This window comes from Symphalangus syndactylus, chromosome 20 (assembly GCF_028878055.3).
Source record: "Symphalangus syndactylus isolate Jambi chromosome 20, NHGRI_mSymSyn1-v2.1_pri, whole genome shotgun sequence".
Lineage (NCBI taxonomy): Eukaryota > Metazoa > Chordata > Mammalia > Primates > Hylobatidae > Symphalangus > Symphalangus syndactylus.
The window spans coordinates 3103201-3125557 of NC_072442.2; positions in this window are offsets into that span (position 1 = coordinate 3103201).

The window sequence follows — 22357 nt, forward strand, 5'->3', positions numbered from 1 at the left end:
TACAATGCTTCTGTGTAGTTTATATTTGAACATATTCTTTTTTCCACTATTACCCACTTAGCGCTACGAATGTCCAGTTGCATTTTCTACAGACAGAGTGTTTCAAAACTGCTCAATCAAAAGTATGGTTTAACTCTGTTAGCTGAATGCTCAGATCAGAAAGAAGATTCACAGAATGCCTCTGTGTAGTTTATATTTGAATATATTCCTTTTTCCACTACTACGCTCTTAGCGCTCCAAATGTCCAGTTGCATTTTCTACAGAAAGAGTGTTCAGATCTGCTCAATCAAAAGTATGGTTTAACTCTGTTAGCTGAATGCACGGATCAGAAAGAAGTTTCACCGAATGATTCTGTGTAGTTTATATTTGAAGACATTCCTTTTTCCACTATTAACCTCTTAGCGCTCCCAATCTCCACTTGCATTTTCTACAAAAAGAGTGTTTCATAACTGCTCAATCAAAAATATGTTTTATCTCTGTTAACTGAATTTACAGATCAGAAATAAGTTTCACAGAATGCATCTGTGTAGTTTTTATTTGAAGATATTCTTTTTCCCAATGTAGGCCACTTAGCGCTTAGCATGTCCAATTGCAGTTTCTACAGAAAGAGTGTTTCAGAACGGCTCAATCAAAAGTAAGGTTCAACTCTGTTAGTTGAATGCACAGAACAGAAAGAATTTTCACAGAATGCTACTGTGTAGTTTATATTTGAATATATTCCTTTTTCCACTATTACCCTCTTAGCGCTCCGAATGTCCACTTGAATTTTCTACAGAAAGAGTGTTCAGAACTTCGCAATCAAAAGTATGGTTTAACTCTGTTAGCTTAATGAACATATCAGAAATAAGTTTCACACAATGCTTCTGTGTAGTTTTTATTTGAAGATATTATTTTTCCCAATATAGGCCTCTTAGCGCTCAGAATGTCCAATTGCAGTTTCTACAGAAAGAGTGTTTCAGAAAGTCTCAATCAAAAGTAAGGTTCAAATCTGTTAGTTGAATTCACAGAACAGAAAGAAGTTTCATACACTGCTTCTGTGTAGTTTATATTTGAACATATTCTTTTTTCCACAATTACCCACTTAGCGCTACGAATGTCCAGTTGCATTTTCTACAGACAGAGTGTTTCAAAACTGCTCAATCAAAAGTATGGTTTAACTCTGTTAGCTGAATGCTCAGATCAGAAAGAAGTTTCACAGAATGCTTCTGTGTAGTTTATATTTGAATATATTCCTTTTTCCACTACTACTCTCTTAGCGCTCCAAATGTCCAGTTGCATTTTCTACAGAAAGAGTGTTCAGATCTGCTCAATCAAAAGTATGGTTTAACTCTGTTAGCTGAATGCACAGATCAGAAAGAAGTTTCACAGAATGATTCTGTGTAGTTTATATTTGGAGACATTCCTTTTTCCACTATTACCCTCTTAGCGCTCCGAATCTCCACTTGCATTTTCTACAGAAAGAGTGTTTCAGAACGGCTCAATCAAAACTAAGGTTCAACTCTTTTAGTTGAACAAACAGAACAGAAAGAAGTTTCACACAATTCTTCTGTGTAGTTTTTATTTGTAGACATTCTTTTTCCCAATATAGGCCTCTTAGCGCTCAGAATGTCCAATTGCAGTTTCTACAGAAAGAGTGTTTCAGAACGGCTCAATCAAAAGTAAGGTTCAACTCTGTTAGTTGAATGCACAGAACAGAAAGAAGTTTCATACAATGCTTCTGTGTAGTTTATATTTGAACATATTCTCTTTTCCACTATTACCCACTTAGCGCTACGAATGTCCAGTTGCATTTTCTACAGACAGAGTGTTTCAAAACTGCTCAATCAAAAGTATGGTTTAACACTGTTAGCTGTATGCTCAGATCAGAAAGAAGTTTCACAGAATGATTCTGTGTAGTTTATATTTGAATATATTCCTTTTTCCACTACTACGCTCCTAGCGCTCCAAATGTCCAGTTGCATTCTCAACAGAAAGAGTGTTCAGATCTGCTCAATCAAAAGTATGGTTTAACTCTGTTAGCTGAATGCACAGATCAGAAAGAAGTTTCACCGAATGATTCTGTGTAGTTTATATTTGAAGACATTCCTTTTTCCACTACTACCCTCTTAGTGCTCCGAATCTCCACTTGCATTTTCTACAAAAAGAGTGTTTCATATCTGCTCAATCAAAAATATGTTTTATCTCTGTTAACTGAATTTACAGATCAGAAATAAGTTTCACAGAATGCATCTGTGTAGTTTTTATTTGAAGATATTCTTTTTCCCAATGTAGGCCTCTTAGCGCTTAGCATGACCAATTGCAGTTTCTACAGAAAGAGTGTTTCAGAACGGCTCAATCAAAAGTAAGGTTCAACTCTGTTAGTTGAATGCACAGAACAGAAAGAATTTTCACAGAATTCTACTGTGTAGTTTATATTTGAATATATTCCTTTTTCCACTATTACCCTCTTAGCGCTCCGAATGTCCACTTGCATTTTCTACAGAAAGAGTGTTCAGAACTGCGCAATCAAAAGTATGGTTTAACTCTGTTAGCTTAATGAACATATCAGAAATAAGTTTCACACAATGCTTCTGTGTAGTTTTTATTTGAAGATATTATTTTTCCCAATATAGGCCTCTTAGCGCTCAGAATGTCCAATTGCAGTGTCTACAGAAAGAGTGTTTCAGAAAGGCTCAATCAAAAGTAAGGTTCAACTCTGTTAGTTGAATGCACAGACCAGAAAGAAGTTTCATACAATGCTTCTGTGTAGTTTATATTTGAACATATTCTTTTTTCCACTATTACCCACTTAGCGCTACGAATGTCCAGTTGCATTTTCTACAGACAGAGAGTTTCAAAACTGCTCAATCAAAAGTATGGTTTAACGCTGTTAGCTGAATGCTCAGATCAGAAAGAAGTTTCACAGAATGCTTCTGTGTAGTTTATATTTGAATATATTCCTTTTTCCACTACTACGCTCTTAGCGCTCCAAATGTCCAGTTGCATTTTCTACAGAAAGTGTGTTCAGATCTGCTCAATCAAAAGTATGGTTTAACACTGTTAGCTGAATGCACAGATCAGAAAGAAGTTTCACCGAATGATTCTGTGTAGTTTATATTTGAAGACATTCCTTTTTCCACTATTACCCTCTTAGCGCTCCGAATCTCCACTTGCATTTTCTACAAAAAGAGTGTTTCATAACTGCTCAATCAAAAATATGTTTTATCTCTGTTAACTGAATTTACAGATCAGAAATAAGTTTCACAGAATGCATCTGTGTAGTTTTTATTTGAAGATATTCTTTTTCCCAATGTAGGCCTCTTAGCGCTTAGCATGTCCAATTGCAGTTACTACAGAAAGAGTGCTTCAGAACGGCTCAATCAAAAGTAAGGTTCAACTCTGTTAGTTGAATGCACAGAACAGAAAGAATTTTCACAGAATGCTACTGTGTAGTTTATATTTGAATATATTCCTTTTTCCACTATTACCCTCTTAGCGCTCCGAATGTCCACTTGCATTTTCTACAGAAAGAGTGTTCAGAACTGCGCAATCAAAAGTATGGTTTAACTCTGTTAGCTTAATGAACATATCAGAAATAAGTTTCACACAATTCTTCTGTGTAGTTTTTATTTGATGATATTATTTTTCCCCATAGAGGCCTCTTAGCGCTCAGAATATCCAATTGCAGTTTCTACAGAAAGAGTGTTTCAGAAAGGCTCAATCAAAAGTAAGGTTCAACTCTGTTAGTTGAATGCGCAGAACAGAAAGAAGTTTCATACAATGCTTCTGTGTAGTTTATATTTGAACATATTCTTTTTTCCACTATTACCCACTTAGCGCTACGAATGTCCAGTTGCATTTTCTACAGACAGAGTGTTTCAAAACTGCTCAATCAAAAGTATGGTTTAACTCTGTTAGCTGAATGCTCAGATCAGAAAGAAGTTTCACAGAATGATTCTGTGTAGTTTATATTTGAATATATTCCTTTTTCCACTACTAATCTCTTAGCGCTCCAAATGTCCAGTTGCATTTTCTACAGAAAGAGTGTTCAGATCTGCTCAATCAAAAGTATGGTTTAACTCTGTTAGCTGAATGCACAGATCAGAAAGAAGTTTCACAGAATGATTCTGTGTAGTTTATATTTGGAGACATTCCTTTTTCCACTATTACCCTCTTAGCGCTCCGAATCTCCACTTGCATTTTCTACAGAAAGACTGTTACAGAACGGCTCAATCAAAACTAAGGTTCAACTCTTTTAGTTGAACAAACAGAACAGAAAGAAGTTTCACACAATTCTTCTGTGTAGTTTTTATTTGTAGACATTCTTTTTCCCAATATAGGCCTCTTAGCGCTCAGAATGTCCAATTGCAGTTTCTACAGAAAGAGTGTTTCTGAACGGCTCAATCAAAAGTAAGGTTCAACTCTGTTAGTTGAATGCACAGAACAGAAAGAAGTTTCATACAATGCTTCTGTGTAGTTTATATTTGAACATATTCTTTTTTCCACTATTACCCACTTAGCGCTACGAATGTCCAGTTGCATTTTCTACACACAGAGTGTTTCAAAACTGCTCAATCAAAAGTATTTTTTAACTCTGTTAGCTGAATGCTCAGATCAGAAAGAAGTTTCACAGAATGCTTCTGTGTAGTTTATATTTGAATATATTCCTTTTTCCACTACTACGCTCTTAGCGCTCCAAATGTCCAGTTGCATTTTCAACAGGAAGAGTGTTCAGATCTGCTCAATCAAAAGTATGGTTTAACTCTGTTAGCTGAATGCACAGATCAGAAAGAAGTTTCACAGAATGATTCTGTGTAGTTTATATTTGGAGACATTCCTTTTTCCAATATTACCCTCTTAGCGCTCCGAATCTCCACTTGCATTTTCTACAAAAAGAGTGTTTCATAACTGCTCAATCAAAAATATGTTTTATCTCTGTTAACTGAATTTACATATCAGAAATAAGTTTCACAGAATGCATCTGTGTAGTTTTTATTTGAAGATATTCTTTTTCCCAATGTAGGCCTCTTAGCGCTTAGCATGTCCAATTGCAGTTTCTACAGAAAGAGTGTTTCAGAACGGCTCAATCAAAAGTAAGGTTCAACTCTGTTAGTTGAATGCACAGAACAGAAAGAATTTTCACAGAATGCTACTGTGTAGTTTATATTTGAATATATTCCTTTTTCCACTATTACCCTCGTAGCGCTCCGAATGTCCACTTGCATTTTCTACAGAAAGAGTGTTCAGAACTGCGCAATCAAAAGTATGGTTTAAATCTGTTAGCTTAATGAACATATCAGAAATAAGTTTCACACAATGCTTTTGTGTAGTTTTTATTTGAAGATATTATTTTTCCCAATAGAGGCCTCTTAGCGCTCAGAATGTCCAATTGCAGTTTCTACAGAAAGAGTGTTTCAGAAAGGCTCAATCAAAAGTAAGGTTCAACTCTGTTAGTTGAATGCACAGAACAGAAAGAAGTTTCATACACTGCTTCTGTGTAGTTTATATTTGAACATATTCTTTTTTCCACAATTACCCACTTAGCGCTACGAATGTCCAGTTGCATTTTCTACAGACAGAGTGTTTCAAAACTGCTCAATCAAAAGTATGGTTTAACTCTGTTAGCTGAATGCTCAGATCAGAAAGAAGTTTCACAGAATGCTTCTGTGTAGTTTATATTTGAATATATTCCTTTTTCCACTACTACTCTCTTAGCGCTCCAAATGTCCAGTTGCATTTTCTACAGAAAGAGTGTTCAGATCTGCTCAATCAAAAGTATGGTTTAACTCTGTTAGCTGAATGCACAGATCAGAAAGAAGTTTCACAGAATGATTCTGTGTAGTTTATATTTGGAGACATTCCTTTTTCCACTATTACCCTCTTAGCGCTCCGAATCTCCACTTGCATTTTCTACAGAAAGAGTGTTTCAGAACGGCTCAATCAAAACTAAGGTTCAACTCTTTTAGTTGAACAAACAGAACAGAAAGAAGTTTCACACAATTCTTCTGTGTAGTTTTTATTTGTAGACATTCTTTTTCCCAATATAGGCCTCTTAGCGCTCAGAATGTCCAATTGCAGTTTCTACAGAAAGAGTGTTTCAGAACGGCTCAATCAAAAGTAAGGTTCAACTCTGTTAGTTGAATGCACAGAACAGAAAGAAGTTTCATACAATGCTTCTGTGTAGTTTATATTTGAACATATTCTCTTTTCCACTATTACCCACTTAGCGCCACGAATGTCCAATTGCATTTTCTACAGACAGAGTGTTTCAAAACTGCTCAATCAAAAGTATGGTTTAACACTGTTAGCTGTATGCTCAGATCAGAAAGAAGTTTCACAGAATGATTCTGTGTAGTTTATATTTGAATATATTCCTTTTTCCACTACTACGCTCCTAGCGCTCCAAATGTCCAGTTGCATTCTCAACAGAAAGAGTGTTCAGATCTGCTCAATCAAAAGTATGGTTTAACTCTGTTAGCTGAATGCACAGATCAGAAAGAAGTTTCACAGAATGATTCTGTGTAGTTTATATTTGGAGACATTCCTTTTTCCAATATTACTCTCTTAGCGCTCCGAATCTCCACTTGCACTTTCTACAAAAAGAGTGTTTCATAACTGCTCAATCAAAAATATGTTTTATCTCTGTTAACTGAATTTACATATCAGAAATAAGTTTCACAGAATGCATCTGTGTAGTTTTTATTTGAAGATATTCTTTTTCCCAATGTAGGCCTCTTAGCGCTTAGCATGTCCAATTGCAGTTTCTACAGAAAGAGTGTTTCAGAACGGCTCAATCAAAAGTAAGGTTCAACTCTGTTAGTTGAATGCACAGAACAGAAAGAATTTTCACAGAATGCTACTGTGTAGTTTATATTTGAATATATTCCTTTTTCCACTATTACCCTCGTAGCGCTCCGAATGTCCACTTGCATTTTCTACAGAAAGAGTGTTCAGAACTGCGCAATCAAAAGTATGGTTTAAATCTGTTAGCTTAATGAACATATCAGAAATAAGTTTCACACAATGCTTTTGTGTAGTTTTTATTTGAAGATATTATTTTTCCCAATAGAGGCCTCTTAGCGCTCAGAATGTCCAATTGCAGTTTCTACAGAAAGAGTGTTTCAGAAAGGCTCAATCAAAAGTAAGGTTCAACTCTGTTAGTTGAATGCACAGAACAGAAAGAAGTTTCATACACTGCTTCTGTGTAGTTTATATTTGAACATATTCTTTTTTCCACAATTACCCACTTAGCGCTACGAATGTCCAGTTGCATTTTCTACAGACAGAGTGTTTCAAAACTGCTCAATCAAAAGTATGGTTTAACTCTGTTAGCTGAATGCTCAGATCAGAAAGAAGTTTCACAGAATGCTTCTGTGTAGTTTATATTTGAATATATTCCTTTTTCCACTACTACTCTCTTAGCGCTCCAAATGTCCAGTTGCATTTTCTACAGAAAGAGTGTTCAGATCTGCTCAATCAAAAGTATGGTTTAACTCTGTTAGCTGAATGCACAGATCAGAAAGAAGTTTCACAGAATGATTCTGTGTAGTTTATATTTGGAGACATTCCTTTTTCCACTATTACCCTCTTAGCGCTCCGAATCTCCACTTGCATTTTCTACAGAAAGAGTGTTTCAGAACGGCTCAATCAAAACTAAGGTTCAACTCTTTTAGTTGAACAAACAGAACAGAAAGAAGTTTCACACAATTCTTCTGTGTAGTTTTTATTTGTAGACATTCTTTTTCCCAATATAGGCCTCTTAGCGCTCAGAATGTCCAATTGCAGTTTCTACAGAAAGAGTGTTTCAGAACGGCTCAATCAAAAGTAAGGTTCAACTCTGTTAGTTGAATGCACAGAACAGAAAGAAGTTTCATACAATGCTTCTGTGTAGTTTATATTTGAACATATTCTCTTTTCCACTATTACCCACTTAGCGCTACGAATGTCCAATTGCATTTTCTACAGACAGAGTGTTTCAAAACTGCTCAATCAAAAGTATGGTTTAACACTGTTAGCTGTATGCTCAGATCAGAAAGAAGTTTCACAGAATGATTCTGTGTAGTTTATATTTGAATATATTCCTTTTTCCACTACTACGCTCCTAGCGCTCCAAATGTCCAGTTGCATTCTCAACAGAAAGAGTGTTCAGATCTGCTCAATCAAAAGTATGGTTTAACTCTGTTAGCTGAATGCACAGATCAGAAAGAAGTTTCACCGAATGATTCTGTGTAGTTTATATTTGAAGACATTCCTTTTTCCACTACTACCCTCTTAGCGCTCCGAATCTCCACTTGCATTTTCTACAAAAAGAGTGTTTCATATCTGCTCAATCAAAAATATGTTTTATCTCTGTTAACTGAATTTACAGATCAGAAATAAGTTTCACAGAATGCATCTGTGTAGTTTTTATTTGAAGATATTCTTTTTCCCAATGTAGGCCTCTTAGCGCTTAGCATGTCCAATTGCAGTTTCTACAGAAAGAGTGTTTCAGAACGGCTCAATCAAAAGTAAGGTTCAACTCTGTTAGTTGAATGCACAGAACAGAAAGAATTTTCACAGAATTCTACTGTGTAGTTTATATTTGAATATATTCCTTTTTCCACTATTACCCTCTTAGCGCTCCGAATGTCCACTTGCATTTTCTACAGAAAGAGTGTTCAGAACTGCGCAATCAAAAGTATGGTTTAACTCTGTTAGCTTAATGAACATATCAGAAATAAGTTTCACACAATGCTTCTGTGTAGTTTTTATATGAAGATATTATTTTTCCCAATATAGGCCTCTTAGCGCTCAGAATGTCCAATTGCAGTGTCTACAGAAAGAGTGTTTCAGAAAGGCTCAATCAAAAGTAAGGTTCAACTCTGTTAGTTGAATGCACAGACCAGAAAGAAGTTTCATACAATGCTTCTGTGTAGTTTATATTTGAACATATTCTTTTTTCCACTATTACCCACTTAGCGCTACGAATGTCCAGTTGCATTTTCTACAGACAGAGAGTTTCAAAACTGCTCAATCAAAAGTATGGTTTAACGCTGTTAGCTGAATGCTCAGATCAGAAAGAAGTTTCACAGAATGCTTCTGTGTAGTTTATATTTGAATATATTCCTTTTTCCACTACTACGCTCTTAGCGCTCCAAATGTCCAGTTGCATTTTCTACAGAAAGTGTGTTCAGATCTGTTCAATCAAAAGTATGGTTTAACACTGTTAGCTGAATGCACAGATCAGAAAGAAGTTTCACCGAATGATTCTGTGTAGTTTATATTTGAAGACATTCCTTTTTCCACTATTACCCTCTTAGCGCTCCGAATCTCCACTTGCATTTTCTACAAAAAGAGTGTTTCATAACTGCTCAATCAAAAATATGTTTTATCTCTGTTAACTGAATTTACAGATCAGAAATAAGTTTCACAGAATGCATCTGTGTAGTTTTTATTTGAAGATATTCTTTTTCCCAATGTAGGCCTCTTAGCGCTTAGCATGTCCAATTGCAGTTACTACAGAAAGAGTGCTTCAGAACGGCTCAATCAAAAGTAAGGTTCAACTCTGTTAGTTGAATGCACAGAACAGAAAGAATTTTCACAGAATGCTACTGTGTAGTTTATATTTGAATATATTCCTTTTTCCACTATTACCCTCTTAGCGCTCCGAATGTCCACTTGCATTTTCTACAGAAAGAGTGTTCAGAACTGCGCAATCAAAAGTATGGTTTAACTCTGTTAGCTTAATGAACATATCAGAAATAAGTTTCACACAATTCTTCTGTGTAGTTTTTATTTGATGATATTATTTTTCCCCATAGAGGCCTCTTAGCGCTCAGAATATCCAATTGCAGTTTCTACAGAAAGAGTGTTTCAGAAAGGCTCAATCAAAAGTAAGGTTCAACTCTGTTAGTTGAATGCGCAGAACAGAAAGAAGTTTCATACAATGCTTCTGTGTAGTTTATATTTGAACATATTCTTTTTTCCACTATTACCCACTTAGCGCTACGAATGTCCAGTTGCATTTTCTACCGACAGAGTGTTTCAAAACTGCTCAATCAAAATTATGGTTTAACTCTGTTAGCTGAATGCTCAGATCAGAAAGAAGTTTCACAGAATGATTCTGTGTAGTTTATATTTGAATATATTCCTTTTTCCACTACTAATCTCTTAGCGCTCCAAATGTCCAGTTGCATTTTCTACAGAAAGAGTGTTCAGATCTGCTCAATCAAAAGTATGGTTTAACTCTGTTAGCTGAATGCACAGATCAGAAAGAAGTTTCACAGAATGATTCTGTGTAGTTTATATTTGGAGACATTCCTTTTTCCACTATTACCCTCTTAGCGCTCCGAATCTCCACTTGCATTTTCTACAGAAAGACTGTTACAGAACGGCTCAATCAAAACTAAGGTTCAACTCTTTTAGTTGAACAAACAGAACAGAAAGAAGTTTCACACAATTCTTCTGTGTAGTTTTTATTTGTAGACATTCTTTTTCCCAATATAGGCCTCTTAGCGCTCAGAATGTCCAATTGCAGTTTCTACAGAAAGAGTGTTTCTGAACGGCTCAATCAAAAGTAAGGTTCAACTCTGTTAGTTGAATGCACAGAACAGAAAGAAGTTTCATACAATGCTTCTGTGTAGTTTATATTTGAACATATTCTTTTTTCCACTATTACCCACTTAGCGCTACGAATGTCCAGTTGCATTTTCTACACACAGAGTGTTTCAAAACTGCTCAATCAAAAGTATTTTTTAACTCTGTTAGCTGAATGCTCAGATCAGAAAGAAGTTTCACAGAATGCTTCTGTGTAGTTTATATTTGAATATATTCCTTTTTCCACTACTACGCTCTTAGCGCTCCAAATGTCCAGTTGCATTTTCAACAGGAAGAGTGTTCAGATCTGCTCAATCAAAAGTATGGTTTAACTCTGTTAGCTGAATGCACAGATCAGAAAGAAGTTTCACAGAATGATTCTGTGTAGTTTATATTTGGAGACATTCCTTTTTCCAATATTACCCTCTTAGCGCTCCGAATCTCCACTTGCATTTTCTACAAAAAGAGTGTTTCATAACTGCTCAATCAAAAATATGTTTTATCTCTGTTAACTGAATTTACATATCAGAAATAAGTTTCACAGAATGCATCTGTGTAGTTTTTATTTGAAGATATTCTTTTTCCCAATGTAGGCCTCTTAGCGCTTAGCATGTCCAATTGCAGTTTCTACAGAAAGAGTGTTTCAGAACGGCTCAATCAAAAGTAAGGTTCAACTCTGTTAGTTGAATGCACAGAACAGAAAGAATTTTCACAGAATGCTACTGTGTAGTTTATATTTGAATATATTCCTTTTTCCACTATTACCCTCGTAGCGCTCCGAATGTCCACTTGCATTTTCTACAGAAAGAGTGTTCAGAACTGCGCAATCAAAAGTATGGTTTAAATCTGTTAGCTTAATGAACATATCAGAAATAAGTTTCACACAATGCTTTTGTGTAGTTTTTATTTGAAGATATTATTTTTCCCAATAGAGGCCTCTTAGCGCTCAGAATGTCCAATTGCAGTTTCTACAGAAAGAGTGTTTCAGAAAGGCTCAATCAAAAGTAAGGTTCAACTCTGTTAGTTGAATGCACAGAACAGAAAGAAGTTTCATACACTGCTTCTGTGTAGTTTATATTTGAACATATTCTTTTTTCCACAATTACCCACTTAGCGCTACGAATGTCCAGTTGCATTTTCTACAGACAGAGTGTTTCAAAACTGCTCAATCAAAAGTATGGTTTAACTCTGTTAGCTGAATGCTCAGATCAGAAAGAAGTTTCACAGAATGCTTCTGTGTAGTTTATATTTGAATATATTCCTTTTTCCACTACTACTCTCTTAGCGCTCCAAATGTCCAGTTGCATTTTCTACAGAAAGAGTGTTCAGATCTGCTCAATCAAAAGTATGGTTTAACTCTGTTAGCTGAATGCACAGATCAGAAAGAAGTTTCACAGAATGATTCTGTGTAGTTTATATTTGGAGACATTCCTTTTTCCACTATTACCCTCTTAGCGCTCCGAATCTCCACTTGCATTTTCTACAGAAAGAGTGTTTCAGAACGGCTCAATCAAAACTAAGGTTCAACTCTTTTAGTTGAACAAACAGAACAGAAAGAAGTTTCACACAATTCTTCTGTGTAGTTTTTATTTGTAGACATTCTTTTTCCCAATATAGGCCTCTTAGCGCTCAGAATGTCCAATTGCAGTTTCTACAGAAAGAGTGTTTCAGAACGGCTCAATCAAAAGTAAGGTTCAACTCTGTTAGTTGAATGCACAGAACAGAAAGAAGTTTCATACAATGCTTCTGTGTAGTTTATATTTGAACATATTCTCTTTTCCACTATTACCCACTTAGCGCCACGAATGTCCAATTGCATTTTCTACAGACAGAGTGTTTCAAAACTGCTCAATCAAAAGTATGGTTTAACACTGTTAGCTGTATGCTCAGATCAGAAAGAAGTTTCACAGAATGATTCTGTGTAGTTTATATTTGAATATATTCCTTTTTCCACTACTACGCTCCTAGCGCTCCAAATGTCCAGTTGCATTCTCAACAGAAAGAGTGTTCAGATCTGCTCAATCAAAAGTATGGTTTAACTCTGTTAGCTGAATGCACAGATCAGAAAGAAGTTTCACAGAATGATTCTGTGTAGTTTATATTTGGAGACATTCCTTTTTCCAATATTACCCTCTTAGCGCTCCGAATCTCCACTTGCATTTTCTACAAAAAGAGTGTTTCATAACTGCTCAATCAAAAATATGTTTTATCTCTGTTAACTGAATTTACATATCAGAAATAAGTTTCACAGAATGCATCTGTGTAGTTTTTATTTGAAGATATTCTTTTTCCCAATGTAGGCCTCTTAGCGCTTAGCATGTCCAATTGCAGTTTCTACAGAAAGAGTGTTTCAAAACGGCTCAATCAAAAGTAAGGTTCAACTCTGTTAGTTGAATGCACAGAACAGAAAGAATTTTCACAGAATGCTACTGTGTAGTTTATATTTGAATATATTCCTTTTTCCACTATTACCCTCGTAGCGCTCCGAATGTCCACTTGCATTTTCTACAGAAAGAGTGTTCAGAACTGCGCAATCAAAAGTATGGTTTAAATCTGTTAGCTTAATGAACATATCAGAAATAAGTTTCACACAATGCTTTTGTGTAGTTTTTATTTGAAGATATTATTTTTCCCAATAGAGGCCTCTTAGCGCTCAGAATGTCCAATTGCAGTTTCTACAGAAAGAGTGTTTCAGAAAGGCTCAATCAAAAGTAAGGTTCAACTCTGTTAGTTGAATGCACAGAACAGAAAGAAGTTTCATACACTGCTTCTGTGTAGTTTATATTTGAACATATTCTTTTTTCCACAATTACCCACTTAGCGCTACGAATGTCCAGTTGCATTTTCTACAGACAGAGTGTTTCAAAACTGCTCAATCAAAAGTATGGTTTAACTCTGTTAGCTGAATGCTCAGATCAGAAAGAAGTTTCACAGAATGCTTCTGTGTAGTTTATATTTGAATATATTCCTTTTTCCACTACTACTCTCTTAGCGCTCCAAATGTCCAGTTGCATTTTCTACAGAAAGAGTGTTCAGATCTGCTCAATCAAAAGTATGGTTTAACTCTGTTAGCTGAATGCACAGATCAGAAAGAAGTTTCACAGAATGATTCTGTGTAGTTTATATTTGGAGACATTCCTTTTTCCACTATTACCCTCTTAGCGCTCCGAATCTCCACTTGCATTTTCTACAGAAAGAGTGTTTCAGAACGGCTCAATCAAAACTAAGGTTCAACTCTTTTAGTTGAACAAACAGAACAGAAAGAAGTTTCACACAATTCTTCTGTGTAGTTTTTATTTGTAGACATTCTTTTTCCCAATATAGGCCTCTTAGCGCTCAGAATGTCCAATTGCAGTTTCTACAGAAAGAGTGTTTCAGAACGGCTCAATCAAAAGTAAGGTTCAACTCTGTTAGTTGAATGCACAGAACAGAAAGAAGTTTCATACAATGCTTCTGTGTAGTTTATATTTGAACATATTCTCTTTTCCACTATTACCCACTTAGCGCTACGAATGTCCAATTGCATTTTCTACAGACAGAGTGTTTCAAAACTGCTCAATCAAAAGTATGGTTTAACACTGTTAGCTGTATGCTCAGATCAGAAAGAAGTTTCACAGAATGATTCTGTGTAGTTTATATTTGAATATATTCCTTTTTCCACTACTACGCTCCTAGCGCTCCAAATGTCCAGTTGCATTCTCAACAGAAAGAGTGTTCAGATCTGCTCAATCAAAAGTATGGTTTAACTCTGTTAGCTGAATGCACAGATCAGAAAGAAGTTTCACCGAATGATTCTGTGTAGTTTATATTTGAAGACATTCCTTTTTCCACTACTACCCTCTTAGCGCTCCGAATCTCCACTTGCATTTTCTACAAAAAGAGTGTTTCATATCTGCTCAATCAAAAATATGTTTTATCTCTGTTAACTGAATTTACAGATCAGAAATAAGTTTCACAGAATGCATCTGTGTAGTTTTTATTTGAAGATATTCTTTTTCCCAATGTAGGCCTCTTAGCGCTTAGCATGTCCAATTGCAGTTTCTACAGAAAGAGTGTTTCAGAACGGCTCAATCAAAAGTAAGGTTCAACTCTGTTAGTTGAATGCACAGAACAGAAAGAATTTTCACAGAATTCTACTGTGTAGTTTATATTTGAATATATTCCTTTTTCCACTATTACCCTCTTAGCGCTCCGAATGTCCACTTGCATTTTCTACAGAAAGAGTGTTCAGAACTGCGCAATCAAAAGTATGGTTTAACTCTGTTAGCTTAATGAACATATCAGAAATAAGTTTCACACAATGCTTCTGTGTAGTTTTTATATGAAGATATTATTTTTCCCAATATAGGCCTCTTAGCGCTCAGAATGTCCAATTGCAGTGTCTACAGAAAGAGTGTTTCAGAAAGGCTCAATCAAAAGTAAGGTTCAACTCTGTTAGTTGAATGCACAGACCAGAAAGAAGTTTCATACAATGCTTCTGTGTAGTTTATATTTGAACATATTCTTTTTTCCACTATTACCCACTTAGCGCTACGAATGTCCAGTTGCATTTTCTACAGACAGAGAGTTTCAAAACTGCTCAATCAAAAGTATGGTTTAACGCTGTTAGCTGAATGCTCAGATCAGAAAGAAGTTTCACAGAATGCTTCTGTGTAGTTTATATTTGAATATATTCCTTTTTCCACTACTACGCTCTTAGCGCTCCAAATGTCCAGTTGCATTTTCTACAGAAAGTGTGTTCAGATCTGCTCAATCAAAAGTATGGTTTAACACTGTTAGCTGAATGCACAGATCAGAAAGAAGTTTCACCGAATGATTCTGTGTAGTTTATATTTGAAGACATTCCTTTTTCCACTATTACCCTCTTAGCGCTCCGAATCTCCACTTGCATTTTCTACAAAAAGAGTGTTTCATAACTGCTCAATCAAAAATATGTTTTATCTCTGTTAACTGAATTTACAGATCAGAAATAAGTTTCACAGAATGCATCTGTGTAGTTTTTATTTGAAGATATTCTTTTTCCCAATGTAGGCCTCTTAGCGCTTAGCATGTCCAATTGCAGTTACTACAGAAAGAGTGCTTCAGAACGGCTCAATCAAAAGTAAGGTTCAACTCTGTTAGTTGAATGCACAGAACAGAAAGAATTTTCACAGAATGCTACTGTGTAGTTTATATTTGAATATATTCCTTTTTCCACTATTACCCTCTTAGCGCTCCGAATGTCCACTTGCATTTTCTACAGAAAGAGTGTTCAGAACTGCGCAATCAAAAGTATGGTTTAACTCTGTTAGCTTAATGAACATATCAGAAATAAGTTTCACACAATTCTTCTGTGTAGTTTTTATTTGATGATATTATTTTTCCCCATAGAGGCCTCTTAGCGCTCAGAATATCCAATTGCAGTTTCTACAGAAAGAGTGTTTCAGAAAGGCTCAATCAAAAGTAAGGTTCAACTCTGTTAGTTGAATGCGCAGAACAGAAAGAAGTTTCATACAATGCTTCTGTGTAGTTTATATTTGAACATATTCTTTTTTCCACTATTACCCACTTAGCGCTACGAATGTCCAGTTGCATTTTCTACCGACAGAGTGTTTCAAAACTGCTCAATCAAAATTATGGTTTAACTCTGTTAGCTGAATGCTCAGATCAGAAAGAAGTTTCACAGAATGATTCTGTGTAGTTTATATTTGAATATATTCCTTTTTCCACTACTAATCTCTTAGCGCTCCAAATGTCCAGTTGCATTTTCTACAGAAAGAGTGTTCAGATCTGCTCAATCAAAAGTATGGTTTAACTCTGTTAGCTGAATGCACAGATCAGAAAGAAGTTTCACAGAATGATTCTGTGTAGTTTATATTTGGAGACATTCCTTTTTCCACTATTACCCTCTTAGCGCTCCGAATCTCCACTTGCATTTTCTACAGAAAGACTGTTACAGAACGGCTCAATCAAAACTAAGGTTCAACTCTTTTAGTTGAACAAACAGAACAGAAAGAAGTTTCACACAATTCTTCTGTGTAGTTTTTATTTGTAGACATTCTTTTTCCCAATATAGGCCTCTTAGCGCTCAGAATGTCCAATTGCAGTTTCTACAGAAAGAGTGTTTCTGAACGGCTCAATCAAAAGTAAGGTTCAACTCTGTTAGTTGAATGCACAGAACAGAAAGAAGTTTCATACAATGCTTCTGTGTAGTTTATATTTGAACATATTCTTTTTTCCACTATTACCCACTTAGCGCTACGAATGTCCAGTTGCATTTTCTACAGACAGAGTGTTTCAAAACTGCTCAATCAAAAGTATTTTTTAACTCTGTTAGCTGAATGCTCAGATCAGAAAGAAGTTTCACAGAATGCTTCTGTGTAGTTTATATTTGAATATATTCCTTTTTCCACTACTACGCTCTTAGCGCTCCAAATGTCCAGTTGCATTTTCAACAGGAAGAGTGTTCAGATCTGCTCAATCAAAAGTATGGTTTAACTCTGTTAGCTGAATGCACAGATCAGAAAGAAGTTTCACCGAATGATTCTGTGTAGTTTATATTTGAAGACATTACTTTTTCCACTATTACCCTCTTAGCGCTCCGAATCTCCACTTGCATTTTCTACAAAAAGAGTGTTTCATAACTGCTCAATCAAAAATATGTTTTATCTCTGTTAACTGAATTTACATATCAGAAATAAGTTTCACAGAATGCATCTGTGTAGTTTTTATTTGAAGATATTCTTTTTCCCAATGTAGGCCTCTTAGCGCTTAGCATGTCCAATTGCAGTTTCTACAGAAAGAGTGTTTCAGAACGGCTCAATCAAAAGTAAGGTTCAACTCTGTTAGTTGAATGCACAGAACAGAAAGAATTTTCACAGAATTCTACTGTGTAGTTTATATTTGAATATATTCCTTTTTCCACTATTACCCTCTTAGCGCTCCGAATGTCCACTTGCATTTTCTACAGAAAGAGTGTTCAGAACTGCGCAATCAAAAGTATGGTTTAACTCTGTTAGCTTAATGAACATATCAGAAATAAGTTTCACACAATGCTTCTGTGTAGTTTTTATATGAAGATATTATTTTTCCCAATATAGGCCTCTTAGCGCTCAGAATGTCCAATTGCAGTGTCTACAGAAAGAGTGTTTCAGAAAGGCTCAATCAAAAGTAAGGTTCAACTCTGTTAGTTGAATGCACAGACCAGAAAGAAGTTTCATACAATGCTTCTGTGTAGTTTATATTTGAACATATTCTTTTTTCCACTATTACCCACTTAGCGCTACGAATGTCCAGTTGCATTTTCTACAGACAGAGAGTTTCAAAACTGCTCAATCAAAATTATGGTTTAACGCTGTTAGCTGAATGCTCAGATCAGAAAGAAGTTTCACAGAATGCTTCTGTGTAGTTTATATTTGAATATATTCCTTTTTCCACTACTACGCTCTTAGCGCTCCAAATGTCCAGTTGCATTTTCTACAGAAAGTGTGTTCAGATCTGCTCAATCAAAAGTATGGTTTAACACTGTTAGCTGAATGCACAGATCAGAAAGAAGTTTCACCGAATGATTCTGTGTAGTTTATATTTGAAGACATTCCTTTTTCCACTATTACCCTCTTAGCGCTCCGAATCTCCACTTGCATTTTCTACAAAAAGAGTGTTTCATAACTGCTCAATCAAAAATATGTTTTATCTCTGTTAACTGAATTTACAGATCAGAAATAAGTTTCACAGAATGCATCTGTGTAGTTTTTATTTGAAGATATTCTTTTTCCCAATGTAGGCCTCTTAGCGCTTAGCATGTCCAATTGCAGTTACTACAGAAAGAGTGCTTCAGAACGGCTCAATCAAAAGTAAGGTTCAACTCTGTTAGTTGAATGCACAGAACAGAAAGAATTTTCACAGAATGCTACTGTGTAGTTTATATTTGAATATATTCCTTTTTCCACTATTACCCTCTTAGCGCTCCGAATGTCCACTTGCATTTTCTACAGAAAGAGTGTTCAGAACTGCGCAATCAAAAGTATGGTTTAACTCTGTTAGCTTAATGAACATATCAGAAATAAGTTTCACACAATTCTTCTGTGTAGTTTTTATTTGATGATATTATTTTTCCCCATAGAGGCCTCTTAGCGCTCAGAATATCCAATTGCAGTTTCTACAGAAAGAGTGTTTCAGAAAGGCTCAATCAAAAGTAAGGTTCAACTCTGTTAGTTGAATGCGCAGAACAGAAAGAAGTTTCATACAATGCTTCTGTGTAGTTTATATTTGAACATATTCTTTTTTCCACTATTACCCACTTAGCGCTACGAATGTCCAGTTGCATTTTCTACCGACAGAGTGTTTCAAAACTGCTCAATCAAAATTATGGTTTAACTCTGTTAGCTGAATGCTCAGATCAGAAAGAAGTTTCACAGAATGATTCTGTGTAGTTTATATTTGAATATATTCCTTTTTCCACTACTAATCTCTTAGCGCTCCAAATGTCCAGTTGCATTTTCTACAGAAAGAGTGTTCAGATCTGCTCAATCAAAAGTATGGTTTAACTCTGTTAGCTGAATGCACAGATCAGAAAGAAGTTTCACAGAATGATTCTGTGTAGTTTATATTTGGAGACATTCCTTTTTCCACTATTACCCTCTTAGCGCTCCGAATCTCCACTTGCATTTTCTACAGAAAGACTGTTACAGAACGGCTCAATCAAAACTAAGGTTCAACTCTTTTAGTTGAACAAACAGAACAGAAAGAAGTTTCACACAATTCTTCTGTGTAGTTTTTATTTGTAGACATTCTTTTTCCCAATATAGGCCTCTTAGCGCTCAGAATGTCCAATTGCAGTTTCTACAGAAAGAGTGTTTCTGAACGGCTCAATCAAAAGTAAGGTTCAACTCTGTTAGTTGAATGCACAGAACAGAAAGAAGTTTCATACAATGCTTCTGTGTAGTTTATATTTGAACATATTCTTTTTTCCACTATTACCCACTTAGCGCTACGAATGTCCAGTTGCATTTTCTACAGACAGAGTGTTTCAAAACTGCTCAATCAAAAGTATTTTTTAACTCTGTTAGCTGAATGCTCAGATCAGAAAGAAGTTTCACAGAATGCTTCTGTGTAGTTTATATTTGAATATATTCCTTTTTCCACTACTACGCTCTTAGCGCTCCAAATGTCCAGTTGCATTTTCAACAGGAAGAGTGTTCAGATCTGCTCAATCAAAAGTATGGTTTAACTCTGTTAGCTGAATGCACAGATCAGAAAGAAGTTTCACAGAATGATTCTGTGTAGTTTATATTTGGAGACATTCCTTTTTCCAATATTACCCTCTTAGCGCTCCGAATCTCCACTTGCATTTTCTACAAAAAGAGTGTTTCATAACTGCTCAATCAAAAATATGTTTTATCTCTGTTAACTGAATTTACATATCAGAAATAAGTTTCACAGAATGCATCTGTGTAGTTTTTATTTGAAGATATTCTTTTTCCCAATGTAGGCCTCTTAGCGCTTAGCATGTCCAATTGCAGTTTCTACAGAAAGAGTGTTTCAGAACGGCTCAATCAAAAGTAAGGTTCAACTCTGTTAGTTGAATGCACAGAACAGAAAGAATTTTCACAGAATGCTACTGTGTAGTTTATATTTGAATATATTCCTTTTTCCACTATTACCCTCGTAGCGCTCCGAATGTCCACTTGCATTTTCTACAGAAAGAGTGTTCAGAACTGCGCAATCAAAAGTATGGTTTAAATCTGTTAGCTTAATGAACGTATCAGAAATAAGTTTCACACAATGCTTTTGTGTAGTTTTTATTTGAAGATATTATTTTTCCCAATAGAGGCCTCTTAGCGCTCAGAATGTCCAATTGCAGTTTCTACAGAAAGAGTGTTTCAGAAAGGCTCAATCAAAAGTAAGGTTCAACTCTGTTAGTTGAATGCACAGAACAGAAAGAAGTTTCATACACTGCTTCTGTGTAGTTTATATTTGAACATATTCTTTTTTCCACAATTACCCACTTAGCGCTACGAATGTCCAGTTGCATTTTCTACAGACAGAGTGTTTCAAAACTGCTCAATCAAAAGTATGGTTTAACTCTGTTAGCTGAATGCTCAGATCAGAAAGAAGTTTCACAGAATGCTTCTGTGTAGTTTATATTTGAATATATTCCTTTTTCCACTACTACTCTCTTAGCGCTCCAAATGTCCAGTTGCATTTTCTACAGAAAGAGTGTTCAGATCTGCTCAATCAAAAGTATGGTTTAACTCTGTTAGCTGAATGCACAGATCAGAAAGAAGTTTCACAGAATGATTCTGTGTAGTTTATATTTGGAGACATTCCTTTTTCCACTATTACCCTCTTAGCGCTCCGAATCTCCACTTGCATTTTCTACAGAAAGAGTGTTTCAGAACGGCTCAATCAAAACTAAGGTTCAACTCTTTTAGTTGAACAAACAGAACAGAAAGAAGTTTCACACAATTCTTCTGTGTAGTTTTTATTTGTAGACATTCTTTTTCCCAATATAGGCCTCTTAGCGCTCAGAATGTCCAATTGCAGTTTCTACAGAAAGAGTGTTTCAGAACGGCTCAATCAAAAGTAAGGTTCAACTCTGTTAGTTGAATGCACAGAACAGAAAGAAGTTTCATACAATGCTTCTGTGTAGTTTATATTTGAACATATTCTCTTTTCCACTATTACCCACTTAGCGCCACGAATGTCCAATTGCATTTTCTACAGACAGAGTGTTTCAAAACTGCTCAATCAAAAGTATGGTTTAACACTGTTAGCTGTATGCTCAGATCAGAAAGAAGTTTCACAGAATGATTCTGTGTAGTTTATATTTGAATATATTCCTTTTTCCACTACTACGCTCCTAGCGCTCCAAATGTCCAGTTGCATTCTCAACAGAAAGAGTGTTCAGATCTGCTCAATCAAAAGTATGGTTTAACTCTGTTAGCTGAATGCACAGATCAGAAAGAAGTTTCACAGAATGATTCTGTGTAGTTTATATTTGGAGACATTCCTTTTTCCAATATTACCCTCTTAGCGCTCCGAATCTCCACTTGCATTTTCTACAAAAAGAGTGTTTCATAACTGCTCAATCAAAAATATGTTTTATCTCTGTTAACTGAATTTACATATCAGAAATAAGTTTCACAGAATGCATCTGTGTAGTTTTTATTTGAAGATATTCTTTTTCCCAATGTAGGCCTCTTAGCGCTTAGCATGTCCAATTGCAGTTTCTACAGAAAGAGTGTTTCAAAACGGCTCAATCAAAAGTAAGGTTCAACTCTGTTAGTTGAATGCACAGAACAGAAAGAATTTTCACAGAATGCTACTGTGTAGTTTATATTTGAATATATTCCTTTTTCCACTATTACCCTCGTAGCGCTCCGAATGTCCACTTGCATTTTCTACAGAAAGAGTGTTCAGAACTGCGCAATCAAAAGTATGGTTTAAATCTGTTAGCTTAATGAACATATCAGAAATAAGTTTCACACAATGCTTTTGTGTAGTTTTTATTTGAAGATATTATTTTTCCCAATAGAGGCCTCTTAGCGCTCAGAATGTCCAATTGCAGTTTCTACAGAAAGAGTGTTTCAGAAAGGCTCAATCAAAAGTAAGGTTCAACTCTGTTAGTTGAATGCACAGAACAGAAAGAAGTTTCATACACTGCTTCTGTGTAGTTTATATTTGAACATATTCTTTTTTCCACAATTACCCACTTAGCGCTACGAATGTCCAGTTGCATTTTCTACAGACAGAGTGTTTCAAAACTGCTCAATCAAAAGTATGGTTTAACTCTGTTAGCTGAATGCTCAGATCAGAAAGAAGT